Consider the following 19,080-nt stretch of genomic DNA (forward strand, 5'->3'; position numbering starts at 1 on the left):
ATGAACTGTTGCAAATTGAAGAAAGCATAACCAAAAGATCATGATACACAGTAGCAGCATTTGCCCCCTTTTTCCTAATTTTTGTTTATTTTCTTCAGGACTTAAGCAATAAAACAGGAATTTTTTTAGCACAGTAAAATAAGTGGAAAATATGATATTTGTGCATGAAACAGCAAATCTATTTTGTACAATTTGCTATTCTGTTTACATGTATAATAATGGTATGTAATTTCTTTTTATTGTTTTTTTCTTTACCTTCCCCCAGAAATAGTCACCATTACATATAATTATATATAGCTATGCCATTCATATCATGATTTTCCCCCTCACAGATCTGATATATCACTGTTCTAAATAAGAAATTAAAAGGGAATTTTGGGGAACTTTTCAGAAGTTGCAGATGATATGAAAAGTACAGCAAATTACATAGAAAAGGATTAAAACTCAGAAAGGCATTCAAAATATGTATAGTATATTGTTTAACATCAGCATATTTTATCTTTTTTATACTACAAATATCCCATAAAGAGAAAATGGAAAATTCAGACTAAATCTCCAGTATGAAGGGAAAAACAAAAATATTTGCCTAAATTTTCCAGATTTCAGAAGATGGTGGAGAGCAGACAAGTGTCCATGTGACCTTCACCAAGCTTCCCTCAAATCAATAGAATATTACACTTCTGGACTGGTTTTGGTGTGACAGAACCCACAAATATTTGGAAGATGCTTTGGAAGATCTTCAGAAAAGGTCTGTTTTAAACGGGCAAAGGGAGAGGCTGCTGATCCCAGACAGGAAGAGCCCAGACAAGGAGCCCAGGGCAGGGAGCCAGATCATTGTTGTGTCCATGTGCTGGGGAATCTATTGTGATATTCTTTGACTACTCTGACCTGGTTCAAGCTTGTGGTTAAGCAGATTTGCCCCCAAAGCAAATACAAAAGGCAGATTGTGAACCACTGAGTCCTGGAAGTATGGCTACACTTACTCAAGCCCCTAAGTCAGTCAGTAGAACTTCCTCAGAGCAGACTAAACTTGTTGTCACCCTTTTGCCTTAAGAGCAGATTTCAAACTTTTATAGAAATGAGCAAAAAAGGGACAGCAAGGTGGTGCAGTAGATACTACATGAACCCTGAAGTAAGGAGAACCTGAGTTCAAATCTGGCCTCAGACACTTCCTAGCTGTATGACCCTAGGCAAGTCACTTAACCCTAATTGCCTTAGTATTAAAAAAAAAAAAAAGAAAAGAAAAGAAAAGAAAAAGAGAGAAAAAAAACAAAAAGAACTCTGACATAGGTTTTTTGGGTTTTTTTTGTTTTTTTTTTTTTGGTGGAGAAAAGGAAAAACAGACTTCAAATCCTAAGGGCAACACCAGATAAAGCCCCAAAGGATGATGTGGGTGGGTCTCCATTTCACAAGGATCTTCCGGAATAATTCAAAATGGATACTAAAAAGAATTGGAAGAAAATTGGATAAAGGAAATAAAATCTTTGCAAAAATGTATGGAAAAGGAAAACCAGAAATTACCTGAAGAACACTCCTTAAAAATACACTTCATGGAATAGAAAAAGCATATAAGTCTTTACAAAATAGATATGAAAAAAGATCTAGAAGAAACAATCTAATAATTATTAGACTTCCTGAAAACCATTATGAAAGAAAAAAAGCCTAGACACTGTCTTTTAAGAAATCATCAAGCAAAACTGCCCAGATGCCCTAGAATCAGAGAGTAAAATAGCCATTGAAAGAATTCATCAATCACCTCCTGAAAGAAACCCTGAATTGAAAACTCTAAGGAACATGCTAGCCAAATTTCAGAATTATCAAATCAGGGAGAAAATGTCACAAGCAACCAGAAGGAAACATTTCAAATATCAAGGGTCACCACCAGGATTATCTAGGACCTAGCAGCTTCCACTTTAAAAGTTTGAAGGGCATGGAATCTGATATTCTTAAAGGCAAAGCAATTTGGATTACAGCAAGAATCAATTATCCAACAAAACTGAGCATCATCTATCAGGAGAAAATATGGACATTCAATGAAACAAGTGAATTTCATCTATTTCTGATGAAAAGACCAGAGCTAAAGAGAAATTTTGATCTTCAAATACAAAACTCAAGAGAAGCATTAAAAGGTAAAAAGGAAAGAGAGCATAACTTTCTTCTAAAAGTTAAAAGATTTTATCCCTAAAGAGGAAGATGATACGTTTAACTCTTTATATCTGTATCTCTGTCATAGATATATTAGAGGGTGCACATATAATTGATTTTATTGTGACGATCTAAAAAAGAAATTAAGGAGAAATTTGTAGAGGGCTGCTCAGTGTGTTATAGTGATATAATTGTAATAAGGTATATAAGGGCTGAGAGGACTTGAAATAAGCAGACTTGAGAGAGACTTAAGTAAGAGTGTACTGGAGTTTGAGCTCAGACTCCAGACTCCAGAGAAAGCTAGCCCAGATATTACATTTTGGCACCCAGCATGGGGCGCCAAAATGTAATGTCCAGGCTAGCTTTCTGGAGGCTTTGAGGACAGCTTTAAACCTTGGTCTTAGTGGAGGAGTGAAGGAGGCAGGAGAGCCACAAAGGATGGTCAAAAATGGAGTCTCCAGTCTTCTCTTTTGTCTGTGGCTGAGAGACTTCTTCCCAGTTCTCTCAGCCCTTAAATACTTTAGTATGATTACATCAGCACAGAAACTGAGCATACTAGAACCATTACATCACCATCACATTAAGTATATGTTTAGAGAACCATTATCTCACACTGAGTAGGTGTTTAACTATAAGCACCATGCTGTATACCTTTTCAGAGTTCTAGACCTCTAAAAGGAATGGTGATTGTAGTGAAAGAAGAGGAAGATGGAGTTAAAAATGGGATAAATTACATCTCATGAGAAGGCAAAAAAGACCTATTTCAATTGAGGGTAAAAGGGGAGAGATGAGTATTGTGTGATTTTTACTCTCATCAGATTTGGCTCAAAAAGATAGTATCAGACATATTTAGCTTCACAGAGAAGTTTGTTTCACCCTATATGGAAGTAGGAAGGGAAGGGGAAAAGGAAAGGGGAGGCTAATAGACGTAGAAAGAGAAGTAGAAGAGGAAAGATATAAAAAGGATGGGCTGCAAAAGAGGAGGGCTATTGAGAGGGAGTGATTATTGACAAAATACTGGGGAGGAGGGAAAGGGGGGAAAAGGAAGAGAAAAATATAACTGGGTTAAACAAGATGGTAGGAAATAGAGAGATAGTCATTTTATCTGTTAAAAGCCAGAATCATATAATTTGTTGTTTATAAGCAGAGTGATACATTTGGAGTAAAGTTAGAAGGCTAGAATAGAATCTGTTATGCTTCAGCTGAGGATAAAAAAAAAAAGAGCAGGAGTAGAAATCCTATATTAGATCAAACACAAGGAAAAATAGATCTAATTAAAAGAGATAAGGCAGGACACTACATCTCACTAAAGGGTGCCTCAGATAAGCAAGTAATATCAATATTAACCATATATGCACCAAGTGGTATAGCATCTAAATTCCTAGAGGAGAAGTTAAGAGAGCTACAAGAAAAATAATATAGTAAACATATACTAATGGAGGATCTCAAACTTGCTCTTTAAGAACAACATAAATTGAACTACAAAATAAATAAGAAAAAAGTTAAAGAGTTAAATAGAATTTTAGAAAAGTTATTGATGATAGATCTTTGGAGAAAATTGAATGAAGAAAAAAAGGAATACACTTTTTTTAGCTGTTCATGGAACCTACCCATAAATTGACCATATATTAGGACATAAAGACCTGAAAATCAAATATAGAAAGACAGAATAGTAAATTCATTTTTTCCAGAGCATGATGCAATAAAAATTACATGCAATAAAAGGCCAGGGGAAAATTAACCAAATGTTAATTGGAAACTAAATAATCTAATCCTAAAAAAAATGAGTGGGTGAAAAAATAAATCATAGACAGAACCAATAATTTCATCCAAGAATATGACAGCAATGATACAACATACCGAAATTTGTGGGATGTAGCCAAAGCAGTTATTAAGGAAATTTCGAAATTCTTAGTTGCACAAAATAGAGAAAGATAAGAATTGGGCTTACAACTAAAAAAACTTAAACAGCTAGAGAAAGACCCCACAATTAAATACCAAATTTGAAATTCTGAAAATAAAAGGGGAGATTAATAAAACTGAAAGAAAACTACAGAAGTAATAAATAAAACTGAGTTAGTTTTATGGAAAAAAATCAACAAAATAGATAAACTTTTAGTTAATTTGATTAGAAAAAGGAAAGAAGAATATAAAATTATTAGTCTAAAAATGAAAAGAAAGAACTTTCCACTAATGAAGAGGAGATTAGAGCAATAATTATGAATTACTTTGTCCAACTGTATGTCAACAAATATGATAATCTAAGTGAAATGGAGAAATACCTACAAAATATAGATTGCCCAAGTTAACAGAAGATGAAATAAATTACTTAAATAATCCTATTTTAGATAAATAAATAGAACAAATTATTAATCAAATCCCTAAGAAAAAATCTCCAGGGCCATAAGGATTTATATGTGAATTCTGTTTAAAGAACAATTAATTTCAATGCTATGTAAACTATTTTTAAAAATTGGAAAAGAAGTCCTACCAAATTTCTTTTACAAAACACATATGATGCTGATACCTAAACCAGATAGGATGAAAACAGAGAAAAAAGTTATAGACCAATTTAAATAATGAATATAGATGCAAAAATCTTAAAGTATTAGCAAAGAGATTACAAAAAGTCATCCCCAGGAAAATACAGTGTGAACAAGTAGGATTTACACCAGGAATGTAGATGGGTCAACAATAGGAAAACTATTAGCATATTTGACTATTTCAATAATCAAATTATCAAAAATCTTATGATTATCTCAATAAATGCCCCCAAAGAATTTGATAACATCTAAATTTTCCAGATTGCAGAGGTGCCTACCCATAAACCCCAGTTACATGAAGGGATTAACTCTCCTCTCCACACACACATAAATACATGTATATGTTTGTATATGTGGTATGTGTGTGCGTATGTGTGTATGTAAAATAATTTTATACCTATTTTATTTTTCTCTGAATGTAGAAAGTGTCTTCCTCCATATAAAATTTGTAGTTAATTTGCATATTTATAATATTCAGAATCACATTGTTACTTGAAGTTGTTCTTTAAAACAATTTTTTGTTGCCATATACAAGCTTTTTTGTTCCCATTTCACTCTTCATTTTTTAAAATTAATTTTATAGTTATACTTTTTTTTTTGACAGTACATATGCCTGGGTAATTTTTTTTTACAACATTATCTCTTGTATTCACTTTTCCATATTTTCCCCTCTCTCCCTCTACTCTCTCCCCTAGATGACAGGCGATCCCATACATATTAAATGTGTTACAGTATATCCTAGATACAATATAGGTGTGTAAAACCAAATTTCTTGTTGCACGGTGCAAATTGGATTCTGAAGGTATAAGTAACCTGGGTAGAAAGACAATAGTGTGAACATTTTACACTCATTTCCTAGTGTTACTTCTCTAGGTGCAGCTGTTTCTGTCCATAATTGATCAACTGGAACTGAATTGGATCTTCTTTATGTTGAAGATATCCACTTCAATCAGACTATATTTTCATACAATATCGCTGTTGAAGTGTATAGTGATTTCCTGGTTTTGCTCATTTGACTCAGCATCAGTTCATGTAAGTCTCTCCAAGCCTCTCTGTATTCATCCTGCTGGTCATTTCTTAGAGAGCAATAATATTCCATAACATTCATATACCATAATTTACCCAACCATTCTCCAATTGATGGACATCCATTCATTTTCTAGTTTCTAGCCACTATAAAAAGAGCTGCCACAAACATTTTGGGACATAAAGGTCCCTTTCCCTTTGGTAGTATTTCTTTGGGATATAAGTCCAGTAGTAGCACTGCTGGATCAAAGGGTATGCACATTTTGATAACTTTTTGGACATAGTTCCAAATTGCTCTCCAGAATGGCTGAATTCTTTCACAACTCCATGAACAATGCATCAGTGTCCCAGTTTTCCCACATCCTCTCCAACATTCATCGTTATTTGTTCCTGTCATCTTAGCCAATCTGACAGGTGTGTAGTGGTATCTCAGAGTTGTCTTAATTTGAATTTTTCTGATCAGTAGTGAGTGGAAATAGTTTCAATTTCATCATCTGAAAATTTTTCATATCCTTTGACCATTTATTAATTGGAGAATGGTTTGATTTCTTATAAATTAGAGTCAGTTCTCTATATATTTTAGAAATGAGGCCTTTATCAGAACCTTTAACTGTAAAAATATATTCCCAATTTGTTACTTCCCTTCTAATCTTGTTTGCATTAGTTTTGTTTGTACAAAAGCTTCTTACTTTGATGTAATCAAAATCTTCTATTTTGTGATCAATAATGATCTCTAGTTCTCCTTTGGACATAAATTCCTTCCTCCTCCATAAGTCTTAGAGGTAAACTATCCTATGTTCCTCTAATCTATTTATGATCTCATTCCTGATGCCTAAATAATGGACCCATCTTGATCTTAACTTGGTATATGGTGTTAAGTGTGGGTCCATATCTAATTTCTGCCATAATAATTTTCAGTTTTCCCAACAGTTTTTTTTTTCAAATAATGAATTCTTATCCCAAAAGTTGTTATCTTTGGGTTTGTCAAACACTAGATTGCTATAGTTGTACCCTATTTTATCCTATGTACCTAATCTGTTCCACTGATCAACTAGCCTATTTCTTAGGCAATAAATGGTTTTGGTGACTGCTGCTTTATAATATAGCTTTAGATCAGGTACAGCTAGGCCACCTTCATCTGACTTTTTTTGATTAATTCCTGTGAAATTCTCGGCCTTTTGTTCTTTCATATGAATTTTGTTATTTTTTCTAGGTCATTAAAATAGTTTCTTGGGAGTCTGATTGGTATAGCACTATATATATATATATATATATATATATATATATATATTTATTTATTTATTTATATTATTTAGGGAGTATTGTCATCTTTATTATATTCGCTCAGCCTATCCAAGAGCATTTAATGTCTTTCCAATTATTTAAATCTGACTTTATTTTTGTGGCAAGTGTTTTATAATTTTGCTCATATAAGTCCTGACATTTCTTTGATAGATGGATTCCCAGATATTTTATACTCTCAACAGTTGTTTTGAATGGAATTTCTCTTTGTATCTCTTGCTGTTGGATTTTGTTGGTGATGTATAAAGATGCTGAGGATTTCTGTGGGTGTATTTTGTATCCAACAACTTTGCTAAAGTTGTGAATTATTTCTAATAACTTTTTATTAGAATCTTTGTGATTCTCTAAGTATACCATCATATCATCTGCAAAGAGTGATAGTTTGATTTCCTCATTACCTACTCTAATTCCTTTAATCTCTTTCTTGATTCTAATTGCTGAAGCTAGCATTTCTAATATAATATTGAATAGTAATGGTGATAGTGGGCAACCTTGTTTCACTCCTGATCTTACTGGGAAATGTTCCGGTTTATCCGCATTACATATGATGCTTAGTGATGGTTTTAAATATATGCTCCTGACTATTTTAAGGAATAGTCCATTTATTCCTATATTCTCAAGTGTTTTTAGTAGGAATTGATGTTGTATTTTATCAAATGCATTTTCTGCATCTATTGAGATAATCATATGGTTTTTGTTAATTTGATTGTTAATATAGTCAATTATACTAATAGTTTTCCTAATATTAAATCAGCCCTGCATTCCTGGTATAAATCCTACTTGATCATAGTGTATTATCCTGGGTGTTAGGTTCTTAATAAGTGCTAATGAGATAATGAGATATTAGGATTTTACTAAGTGCTAAGTCGGTACTTAACAATTCTCTAGTTCTGGCCTTTACTGGGTGTTTTACTTGTGAACTCCTGGGGGAGGAGCTTGCATACTTAGGAGGAGCAAGTTCATTGGTTGAAGTAAGTTTTCCCAGAAGGCCTTGTGTTATCCCACACCCATTCTCTGGGAGGATAAAAAAGGTCGGCACTCCACAGATAGAGAATCTTTTTTCTAGGCCAGAGTTGAGGCGGCTCTCTGGAGGAAGAAGTCTCTCCTCTAGACCAGAGAGTGATCGGCAGTTTCTGGAGATAACAGCATGTTACACCTTTGGATGATTTTCTGAAGTCTTTTTGCTAATATCTTATTTAAGAATTTAGCATCAATATGCATTAAGGAGATTGATCTCAGTTTTCAACCTACCTGGTTTAGGTATCAGTACCATGTCTGTGTCATAAAAGGAGTTTGATAGGACTCCTTCATCCCCTATTTTTTCAAATACCTCTTTAATTTCTTTCTCATTTGTTTTGTGGTTTGATTTATCTAATTCTGAGAGTGCCAGGTTGAGATCTCCCACTATTATAGTTTTGCTGTCTATTTCTTCTTGCAACTCTCTTAACTTCTCCTTTAGGAAATTAGATGCTATACCAATTGGTGCATATATGTTTAGTATTGATATTGTTTCATTTTCTATGCTACCTTTTAGCAGGAGGATATAGTTTCCTTTCTTATCTCTTTTAATTAGATCAATTTCTGCTTTTGCTTGATCTGAGATAATGATGGCTACCCCTGCATTTTTTACTTCACCTGAAGCATAATAGATTCTGCTCCAGCCTTTTACCTTTACTCTGTATGTATCTCCCTGCTTTAAATGTGTTTCCTGTAAACAATATATTGTAGGGTTCTGACTTTTAATCCAGTCTGCTATCCACCTCTGTTTAATGGGAGAATTCATCCCATTTACATTTACAGTTAAAATTATTAATCCTGTATTTCCTGCCATCATATTATCCCCTGATTATGTTTTGTTCCCCTTGTCTCTCCTGGACCCCTTCCCCAGTATCAAACTTATGGACCCCACTTGTGTCATGCATCCCTCCCTTTTTAGTATCTCCCCCCCTCCTTTTAAGTCCCTTCCCCTTTCGTGTACCCTTCCCTTATTCCTCTTTTCCTTTTCCATTTTCCTCTCCCCTCTTTTAATGAGGTGAGAGAGAATTCTCTGAAAAAAAATATGTCAATTATTTACTTTTTGAGCCTACTCTGATGAGAGTAAGATTCGTACAATGTTCCTCTCCCTCTCTAAATTCTCTCAGATGTAAAAATTTTTTGCCTCTTCCTGAGATATAGTTTCCCTCTTTTTATCTCTCCATTCCCATTTTCTGATACTATCCCCTTTCCCTTTCTACTTCCCTTTTTATGTTATATCAGTAAAATCAAATTATACATATGGACTTTCTGTATATCATAACAGAAATACAGTTCTCAAGAGTTCCTTTTACCTTTTTCTGCTTCTTTTGAGTCTTGTGTTTGGAGATCAATTTTTTTTTTTGTTTAAATCTGGTTTTTTTCTTAGAAACAAATGTAATTCCTCTGTTTCATTAAATGTCCATCTTCTTCCTTGGAAGAAAATGCTAAACTTAGCTTGGTAGTTTATTCTTGGTTGCATTCCAACTTCTTTTGCCTTTCAGAATATCAGATTCCAGGCCCTTTGATCCTTTAATATGGAGTCAGCCAGATATTGAGTAACCCTTATTGTGGCATCTTGATATTTGAATTGTTTTTTTTTTCCCCATGGCTTCTTGCAATATTTTTTCCTTAATCTAGTAGTTCTTCAGCTTAGCCACAATGTTCTGTGGAGGTTTTTTTTTGTTTGTTTGTTTTGTTTTTTTGTTTTTTTAAGGGTCTTTTTCAGAAGATGTTCGATGAATTCTTTCAATGCCTAATTTCCCTTCTGTTTCTATTATCTCTGGACAGTTCTCTTTGATAATTTCCTGTAAAATAGAATCTAGATTCTTTTTGTAATCATAATTTTCAGGAAGTTTAATAATCCTCAGATTCTCTCTCCTAGATCTACTTTCCAGATCTATAGATTTTCCCAGTAAATATTTGACATTATTCTCTAGCTTTTCATTTTTTTTTTATTTTGCTTGACTGATTCTTGGTTTCTCAATGAATCATTCATTTCTATTTGTTCAGTCCTGATTTTTAATGAGTTATTTTCTTCATTTGCATTTTTTAGTTCTCTTTGTATATGTCCAATTGAGTTTTTAAATGAATTGTTTTGCTCTGTGGAATTTTTTTCCCATTTCACTAATTTTTTTTTAAGGAGTTATTTTCTTTTTCTAGTTCACAAATCCTACTTTCTTGGGAATTTTTTTATCTTTTCCAATTCAGAAATCCTACTTTCCTGTGATTTTTTTAACCTTTTCCAATTCACAAATTTTGTTTCCCTGCCCTTCCTGTGAATTCTTTATCTTTTCCAAGTCAAATTTCAGGACATTTCAGGACTCTCTATCATAGCTTCTCTTTCCTTTCCCCATTTTTCTTCTCTCTTAACTTTTTAGTAGTCTCTTCTAGTAGAGAGGTTTGTGATGGGAGGCAGGTATCATTCCCGTTTAGGGTATTATCTGGAGGTAATCTGCTGTTAGCCTCCTCAGGGTTGTATACCCATTCTTTCTCTGTATAGAAGGTGTCAATCTTTCTCTTCAATTTCTTACTCATTATTCAAAACTATGTGGTCTGCCCTTTGGATAGGAAATTTACCCGCTTCCTCGCAGAACTGCGATAGGATGGATTACAGCAGTCTTGTGAACAGGCTAAGAGGGATCTCTGGGAAAGAGTTCCCCCCACACACCGGAAATGACTCAGAGGTAGTTAGCATGGCTGTGCTGAGGGTGTGCCCAATGAAGAACCCCCAATGTGTGGCCTAGCAACTGGCCTGAGGCTAGAGGCTGAATAGTGAAAGCATCACAACCCCTGGCCAAAGCCTCCCATGGGGGCATGGATATTAGCAGCTGACTGGCAAATAGCCCTGGAGCACAAACCAGAAGTCTCTGCTGGGGAAGCGCAGTTGCTGCTGCAGGAGTTTCTCTGCTCTGGGAGTTTCTCTGCTCTGGGAGTTTTGCTGCTGTGGGAGTTTCACTGCTGCGGGAGTTTTGCTGCTGTGGAAGTTCCACTGTCTCAGGCTGAGCCCCACACTATGTTGATTAGAGGCTCCCCTGAACAGGTTCTTAACTGACCCAAGGGAAAGTCCTGGACTGCAGAAGGCGGCTACACAGCCATGCTGCAATCAGTGTTGGATCACTTCTGGTTTGGGGTAGTTATAGGTTTTGGTGGTTTTTTTGTTTCTTTCTTTGTTTTTTTAAGTGGCTTTGATTTCTCTTCTGATCTGCTGTTTTACAAGCAGAGTAGAGCTATCGACCTATGCCAGATTCCTCTATCTCAGTAGCTTTTCTAACCCCAGAAGCCTCCCTGGCCCATTTGGCACAATGTGCTAGACTTTAGTCTAACCCTGTCTGCTGCTGGTCCTTTTTTTTCCTCCCCTCTGGACCAACCTTTTCTGATGAAATTCCAGATTCTCTTTGGCTGGTAAATTGTGCTGCTAATCCTTGTGGATTTTATCAGTCCAGCATTATTTTTTGAGGCTGAGTTAACTAGTTGGTATTGAGGGTAAAAGGGAGCTTAGAAATTTGTGTGTATCTTCTCCGCCATCTTGGCTCCGCCTCCCCCTTCATTTTTTTTTAATGTAATGATAATCAACTGTGAAAAACTTGGCTACTCTGACCATTACAATGATCCAAGAAAATTCCAAGGGAATTCTCCAGAGAGAAAAGAAAATACTGAAGAACTCTGAGTGCAGATTGAAGCTTATTCTTTTCATATTTTTATGTATCTTGATCTTAATTTTGGGAGGGAATATGGTTATCATAGAAATATATGTTTTACTTCATGTATAATTGTTATTCTATTGCATTTATCTGATTTCAATTATTATTTTCATTATGGATGCAAATCTAACCATGTTTTTATAAAATTGTTGAGCTCATCATTTCTTATAGCACAGTAATATTTTGTCACAATCACATCACAATTTTTTCAACCATCCCCCAACTAACAGACATCCCTGCGATTTTCAGTTCGTCAACCTGCCCAGTGCCTTTTATACTATCAGTCATGAGTTCTTGATCCATTCAAGCCATTCTCCAATTGATAAACAGTTAAAGGATATAAATAGACAATTTTCAGAATGACAAAATTAAGACCATCTATAGTCATGTAAAAATACTCTAAATCATAATTAATCAGAGAAAATGCAAATTAATAAAACTCTTAGGTACCACTACATACCTCTCAGATTGTCTAAGATGGCAGGAAAAGATAATGATGAATGTTGGAAGTGCTATGGGAAAATTAGGACACTAATGCATTGTAGATGGAGGTATGAACTGATTTGACCATTCTGGAAAGCAATTTGGAACTTTGCCCAAAGGGCTATAAAACTGTGCAAATCTTTTGATTTACCAATGTTTCTTCTGGACCTGTATCCCAAGGAAATCATAGAAAAGGGAAAAGGATCTAAGTATGCAAAGATGTTTGTAGCATTCCTTTTTATAGTGTCAAGAAACTGGAAATTGAGTGGCTGCCCATCAGTTGGAGAATGGCCAAGTAAGTTATTTTATATGAATGTTATAGAATATTATTGTTCTATGAGAAATGGCCAGCAGGATGATTTCAGACAGGCCTGGAGAGACTTACATGAACTGATGCTAAGTGAAATGAGCAGGACCAGGAGATCATTGTACACAGCAATGGCAAGATTATGTGATAACCAACTGTGATGGACTTGGCTCTTTTCAACAATGAGGTAATTCAGGTCAATTCCAACTTGTTTTGGAAAAAGCTATCTGCACCCAGTGAGAGGACTGTGAGGACTGATTGTGGATCACAAAATAGTATTTTCACTTTTTGTTGTTATTTTTTGCTTGCATTTTTTCTCTTTCTCATTTTTTATTGGATCTGATTTTTCTTGTGCATCATGATAAATGGGGAAATATGTTCAGAAGAGTTGGACATGATTAACATATTGGATTACTTGTTGTCTGGGGAAGAGGTGGGGGAAAGGAAGGGGAAAATATTGGAACACAAGGTTTTGCAAAGGTAAATGTTGAAAATTGTCTATGCCTATGTTTTGAAAATAAATAGCTTTGATTAAAAAAAAAATCCTGATATTTAATGTTGGATATGGACCTCTGTTCTGCTTCTGGCATTTTTTCTGAAGTTGCTGGAAAACAAAAACAAATTTGGCTGTTCTTTGTCCTTTTTTGAAGCCACATTGGCTTTCAGGTTGATGAGCATCTTGCATATGAAGAATCAACAAATTAAGGACTCTGTCAAGAATCTTGTCAGTAATGACCAAGAGAAACCTCTCTCCTGTGATCATAATTGGGAAAAAAACCTGTTTTTTTTTTTTCTTTGTTGAGGTGGACAGTAGAGCCATACTTGATTTCCTTTGGGGTATTCTCTTCTTGTCATACCCCAGAAAATTTCACTTACTTTCTGCATGAGAAGTAAATATCTTGACCTCTGCTATAATAGAATGAGTGCCAGGTACTTAGTCACTTAAGAAGAGTCTATTGACATTAAACATTTGCAAAGCATTCAAACTCTATTGAAGAGAGTGCAACTCCAATGGACTAGGCACAAACCAATGCCAAATATATGTTTACCAAAGAAACAAACAAGATTTCTTTAAACCTTTAAATGTTTCACTGAATAAATCTATTGATTGTGAAATTATGAATATTGATTTTGAGACATAGGAGATATTGGCACAGGACTTCAGAGAATCACAATCGTACAAAAGAAACATCAGATGCACAAATATAGGGACATTTTCTTCCCAAATATTTAAATGGACTTATTGTTCCCAGCTGTAGTAGACTTTTTGGAGATCATATTGGACTGATCAGTCATAGTTGAAGATTTTGAACTTTGAATCCAATATCACGACATTGTTTCTTATCCAATATCATCTTATTACTATTATTTCTTATCCAATATAAACGACAAACAACAAGATGATTCTTAATTGATGAGTTATCAATTCACTGAAAGAAAACTTAGTCTAGATAAAACCATTAATTAAGCAAACATCAATGCATTCTTCTCCCTTTTAACATTACTTCATATTATTTTCTACAAGTATTGTATTTATTTATCCATATATATATTGTATCTTTCAAGTACAATATAATTTGGGAGGAGTTTGTTTTTTGTATTTCTAGTGCTTACCATAATACATTGCAAATAATAACCACTTTATAAATACTTGAATTTAATCGAATTGAAAACCTACCTTACAGATTTTTGCTAATATAAATTTTCCAACAAGGAGAATCCAAGTATGTTTATTACCAGAAAAGTGTGTGGTTAAGACATTTTGCTGAGATCATTTGAAGTAAAGACTGTAGCTCTTTATGTTTTCAAGATACTGAGAATTACTGCTAATATTCCTGAAGCAGGCATTGGTCAGTGAAACCCAGAGGTGAGTTCCCCTAAGTATGGAAACAGCTGATACAACTTTCAAATACTTTCTTTTCAGCAGAGCCAAGTATTTAATTGAATCTAAAATCAATTTTCAATTAGTGGTGGTTTAGCATTTCATATTAACTGTTAATATTGTAAATAAAGAGGAAAGCATATGAGTTAGTAATTGTTTTTTTTCCTAAATCAAAAGCACAATAGCAGCTGAAAATTAGAGACTAGAGCCCCTAAAAGGATAGAAATGTCCTGCAAAAGCTACTTGTTCATGGGTAGGTTCAGTTTGAAAATGACAGGTGTTTTAATTTCATGAAAAATATGAACACATGGAAACATATACACATGCACATACACACTTACACATTCCAGTGTTATGGTGAGGCTATGGTCAATGTAAAATAAAAATCTGAACCTGACAAATTTTCTAGGAAGACAAGTACAAGGAATATGAAAGGATATTAACAACAACAATGTGTGAAAGTAGGCTTTTCCTCATAGGATTTTTCTTCTGCTTAGTTAACCTTAGACTTGACTAGTTATTGTTGAGAATACAAAAGGTTTCTATGTCTAGGTTTTTGTTTAGAAAGCTAACTACAATCTTATAACCTTTCACTATAACAGCATCCCTTTTTACTACTCCCACAAATCTGACATTTATAAAACAATTTGTGTTTTACTGAGCACTTTATGTACTTCAGCACATCATTTGAAGCACAGAAGTTTTATAAGATAAGGAATGCAACTTTGTTACTCCTGTTTTCAAATAAAGAAACTGAGTAACAGTTACATTAATTGATTTGTCTAAGATTTTTAAAAATCGTAAATGCCATAGTTGATATTAAAACCCAGGTTTTTTGGCTCTACATCCAGAATTATATCTATTGATACATATAAATATGATTACCTATATGTTTGTGGAGATAAGCCACAACCCCATGAGTTATGGGTCAGAACTCTGAACTTGAAACAAGGATTCTTACAAGGTGTTAAGTCAGTGGAATTGATAATACAATAGTTATCTAGTTTAGCATAGTGATTAATAGATCTCTAGTTCAGTGCATGCACTTAGTACATAATATAATTCTACAAGATTCACACCTATGATAATGTAATTAAAATAGAGTATATATGCTGGAACAGACTCAGAGCCAGATTCATTAACTCCATCTCACACCACTGTGGTGGCTGGCCTCCTGTACTTCTCCATTGAAACCAAGACTCTGGAAGATCTCAAAGAAAACTGGCCCCGACCCCAGGCAAGGAGACAATAGAGAATTTAGACTTTAACATCTGGCTATTCTCCTGATGATTACTCTACTGAAATGAAGGCTGGTCCAGAGATCTCCAAAAAAAACAATCAGAACATTACACCCATAGTCCTGAAACATAAAAAATAAAGAATTTCCTTTTGAGAGATGAAAACATAAACAAAGTCATTATCTTCTTCCCCCTTATTTTTCTGAACACTTTTTCTTATTCTTCTCTGTTATTTAATTATCTTTCTCATGTGCCTTAATTGTAACTGTAACTCAAGGCTGTGTCCTGGGCTCTCCTTTCCTCTATAATATAATGTTTTATTTGGTGGACTCATTAACTTCCTTGGATTTAATAAGATGTGTCAGCACCTATTTACTCTCTGTTGTTTCCAATTTTCTGGGAAAAAATAATGTCTTTTAAGGCTATTCTGAATATTTAAGGTTATTCTGAATTATTAACATTTTAATTTAATTTTAAATTTTAAATTAAATTTAATTTAATATTAAAGGTTATTCTGAATTATTAACATTTTCTTCATCATGTTCTTAAATATAGGCAATGAATAAAATACTTAATCAAGTCATAATTTTTAGCCTTTGCTTATTTCCGAGATAAAAATATTAAGATTGAAAACTTGGCAATCAGGTCTCAGGAGTCAAAAGGCTTCTGCATAGTCTTGTTTAATTATTATTTCTGTACAAATGACTCCAAGATCTATATATTGAACTTTTTATATTTAAGCATCTTTCCTGATCTCTTGCATAAAGTAGAAAGAACACTTTATGAATTCAGAGAACTTAATCTTATCTCTAAATTATTACCATATAATTTGTTGAGGTTTAGTTTGTTCATCATCAAAAAGGAGTTCCACTAATCTTCCATCTCTCATCCTTTATCACCAACATTCTACTAAATATTTTGAACTACATATTCTCTAGGAATTTCAAATGACGTGTCAAAAAAAGAACTAATTAGCTCCTCCAATAAGTAAAGATCTATTTGTAATTAATCATGTACTCATTGTTTCCTTCAGTAAAATGCAAATGTATTGATATCAGGTAATGTTTTGCTTTTGCCTTTGTTTTTACAATATCTGGCACATAGCAGGTGCTTAATAAATGTCTGCTCATTAATTCCTAAGACAAGAATTTAGAATTTAATTCTCTGTAGAAAATTAATAACTAGAACAATATATATTGTATAATAAGTAGTGCTCAATAAATATTTGTTGAATTAGTAAATAAATGAATGAAAAATCTAGGTTTTTGTCTGGAAGAATTGTAATATATTGTTATTGTTATTTACTTGTAAGATGGCTTAAGTAAAGCAAGTACATTGATGCAGTGTTTACTATTCTATAATTTAGGCTCTCTGAGTTCTTGTGAAAAAGAAAAAAAAAACTAATAAAGAATAAAAAGCATCATCATTCGATATCCAAATTTCTGGTGATTAGCCTGGCTAAATAATAGTTTATAATGGCTTTCACATGATAGACACAGTTAATTCCCTAAAGCTTTTTCAGATTAGTAAAATCTGACAGATTTTGTTATCCATGGACAAAGCTTTTGAGAATCTGTATTTATTTCATGTCACTATAAGGTATTAGAGAAAGATTTAATAGAGAATTATTTTTAAAATGTATAATATAAAATATCAATTATGCATTTTTGTCTTAGACAATAACGTTTTTCCACTGTTCCTAGATTTTCTTTAGTGAACATATTTAGCTATGTTTTAATAATTACTGCCTTAAAAAAATACTCATTTATGGACATGTAGAAGAGTCCTCAAGAGGGAAGTCATTATAAAAAAGTGAAATTATAGCTTCTTCCTTGATAGAACATGTAAATGTGATTATAAAAGTAATGATACTTTTTCCAACAAAACTATTCAAAAAAAGCTCTTATAAACTTTCATAGTAACATCTATGATATATCCATAATAAGTACAACGACACATAATATGTTTTCTAAGAATTGCTACAGATGTGTGAAGGAACTTTGCAGTTGTTTTTTTTTTTTTTTTTTTTTTTTAGGCAAAGTCACTTCTTTCCCTTTCTTCCTTCTGTTTAATTGCCTAACATATAAAAGTAATTCCCAACACATGAAATTTTTACCAACAAATACTAATTTCTTTATTTTTGGAAAACATTTCCAGAATTCTTGATCACTGAATTTTTTAAAATGAAGACTTTCATTTTCTAGTTAAAGACTATATAGATGAGAATTACAAAATAAAAACCCATGGAGCACCCACCAACATTGCTTGTTTAGCATAATTCATTGTATTTAGGAACAAACATGAACCTATTTCAATGCTTCCAGAAAAAAAAGGAGTGGAGAAACAAAATAAAACAAAGTCATTAGGAAACATTAACAAATTATTTTGAATGTTAATAATGTTATGGACTGCTTGTAGATAAGATTAAAGCTTCTTAATTTGTTTTTCATTTTTAATATAGATGCATTTACCTAAGCAAGTAAAGGATGTCTTCTGTGTATACACAATTTAGATAGTTTCAAAATCTATTTAGTACTTTGCTACAGACTTGAGCTCATCCAATGATGACACAACTCTTCAGCTTAATTTGGCTATGCAGGCAAATCCTCATTCTCTTTCTTTCTCTCTCTTTCTCATACACACACACACACACACACACACACACACACACACACACATACACACACACACACACACAAATACACACTTAAATATTGTTTTGCATTTTTTGCAAATACATGCAAAGACAGTTTTCACTATTTACTTTTGGCAAACCTTATGTTTCTTTTTCTTTTTTTTTCTCTCTCTCCCCTCCTTCCCTGTCCCTAGATAGCAAGCAATTTGATATAGTTTAAACATGTATAACTCTTCTAAACATATTTCCATATTAATCAGGTTGCATAAGAAAAATCAGATCAAAAGGAAAAAAAAAAACATGTGAAAGAAAAAATTAGTTAAAAAAAAAAAAAAAACACAAAAAAGGCAAAGTCCCATGCTTTGACCCACATTCAGTTTCCATAGTTGTTTCTCTGGATGTAGATGGCTCTTTCCATCACAAGTCAATTGGAATTGCATTGAATCACCTCATTGTTGAAAAGAGCCAAATTGCAGGCCACATCTCAAGTAAATATTAGTGGCATCAAAATAGTGTACACATATTGCTAATCCTTAAACTGCACATTAATTTTTTGATAAAATACTTAGGAGGCAGCTAAATTTGATTTGCTCTTCAAAAACATATTTTTATGCCTTCCTTTCTCTGAATTTTTGACAAATTATATCCTACCTACAATCCCCTCTTTTTACTCCTCAATTTATCTATTCCCTATCCAGTTCAAGTTCTTTCTTTTCTGTAATGCCTTTCCTAACCATAAAATCCTTTATGTATTCCCTTTTTGGAAACCTTAGGACACATTACCAGTCACTTGTTGTTTTTTTT

This window comes from Sminthopsis crassicaudata, chromosome 4 (assembly GCF_048593235.1).
Source record: "Sminthopsis crassicaudata isolate SCR6 chromosome 4, ASM4859323v1, whole genome shotgun sequence".
Lineage (NCBI taxonomy): Eukaryota > Metazoa > Chordata > Mammalia > Dasyuromorphia > Dasyuridae > Sminthopsis > Sminthopsis crassicaudata.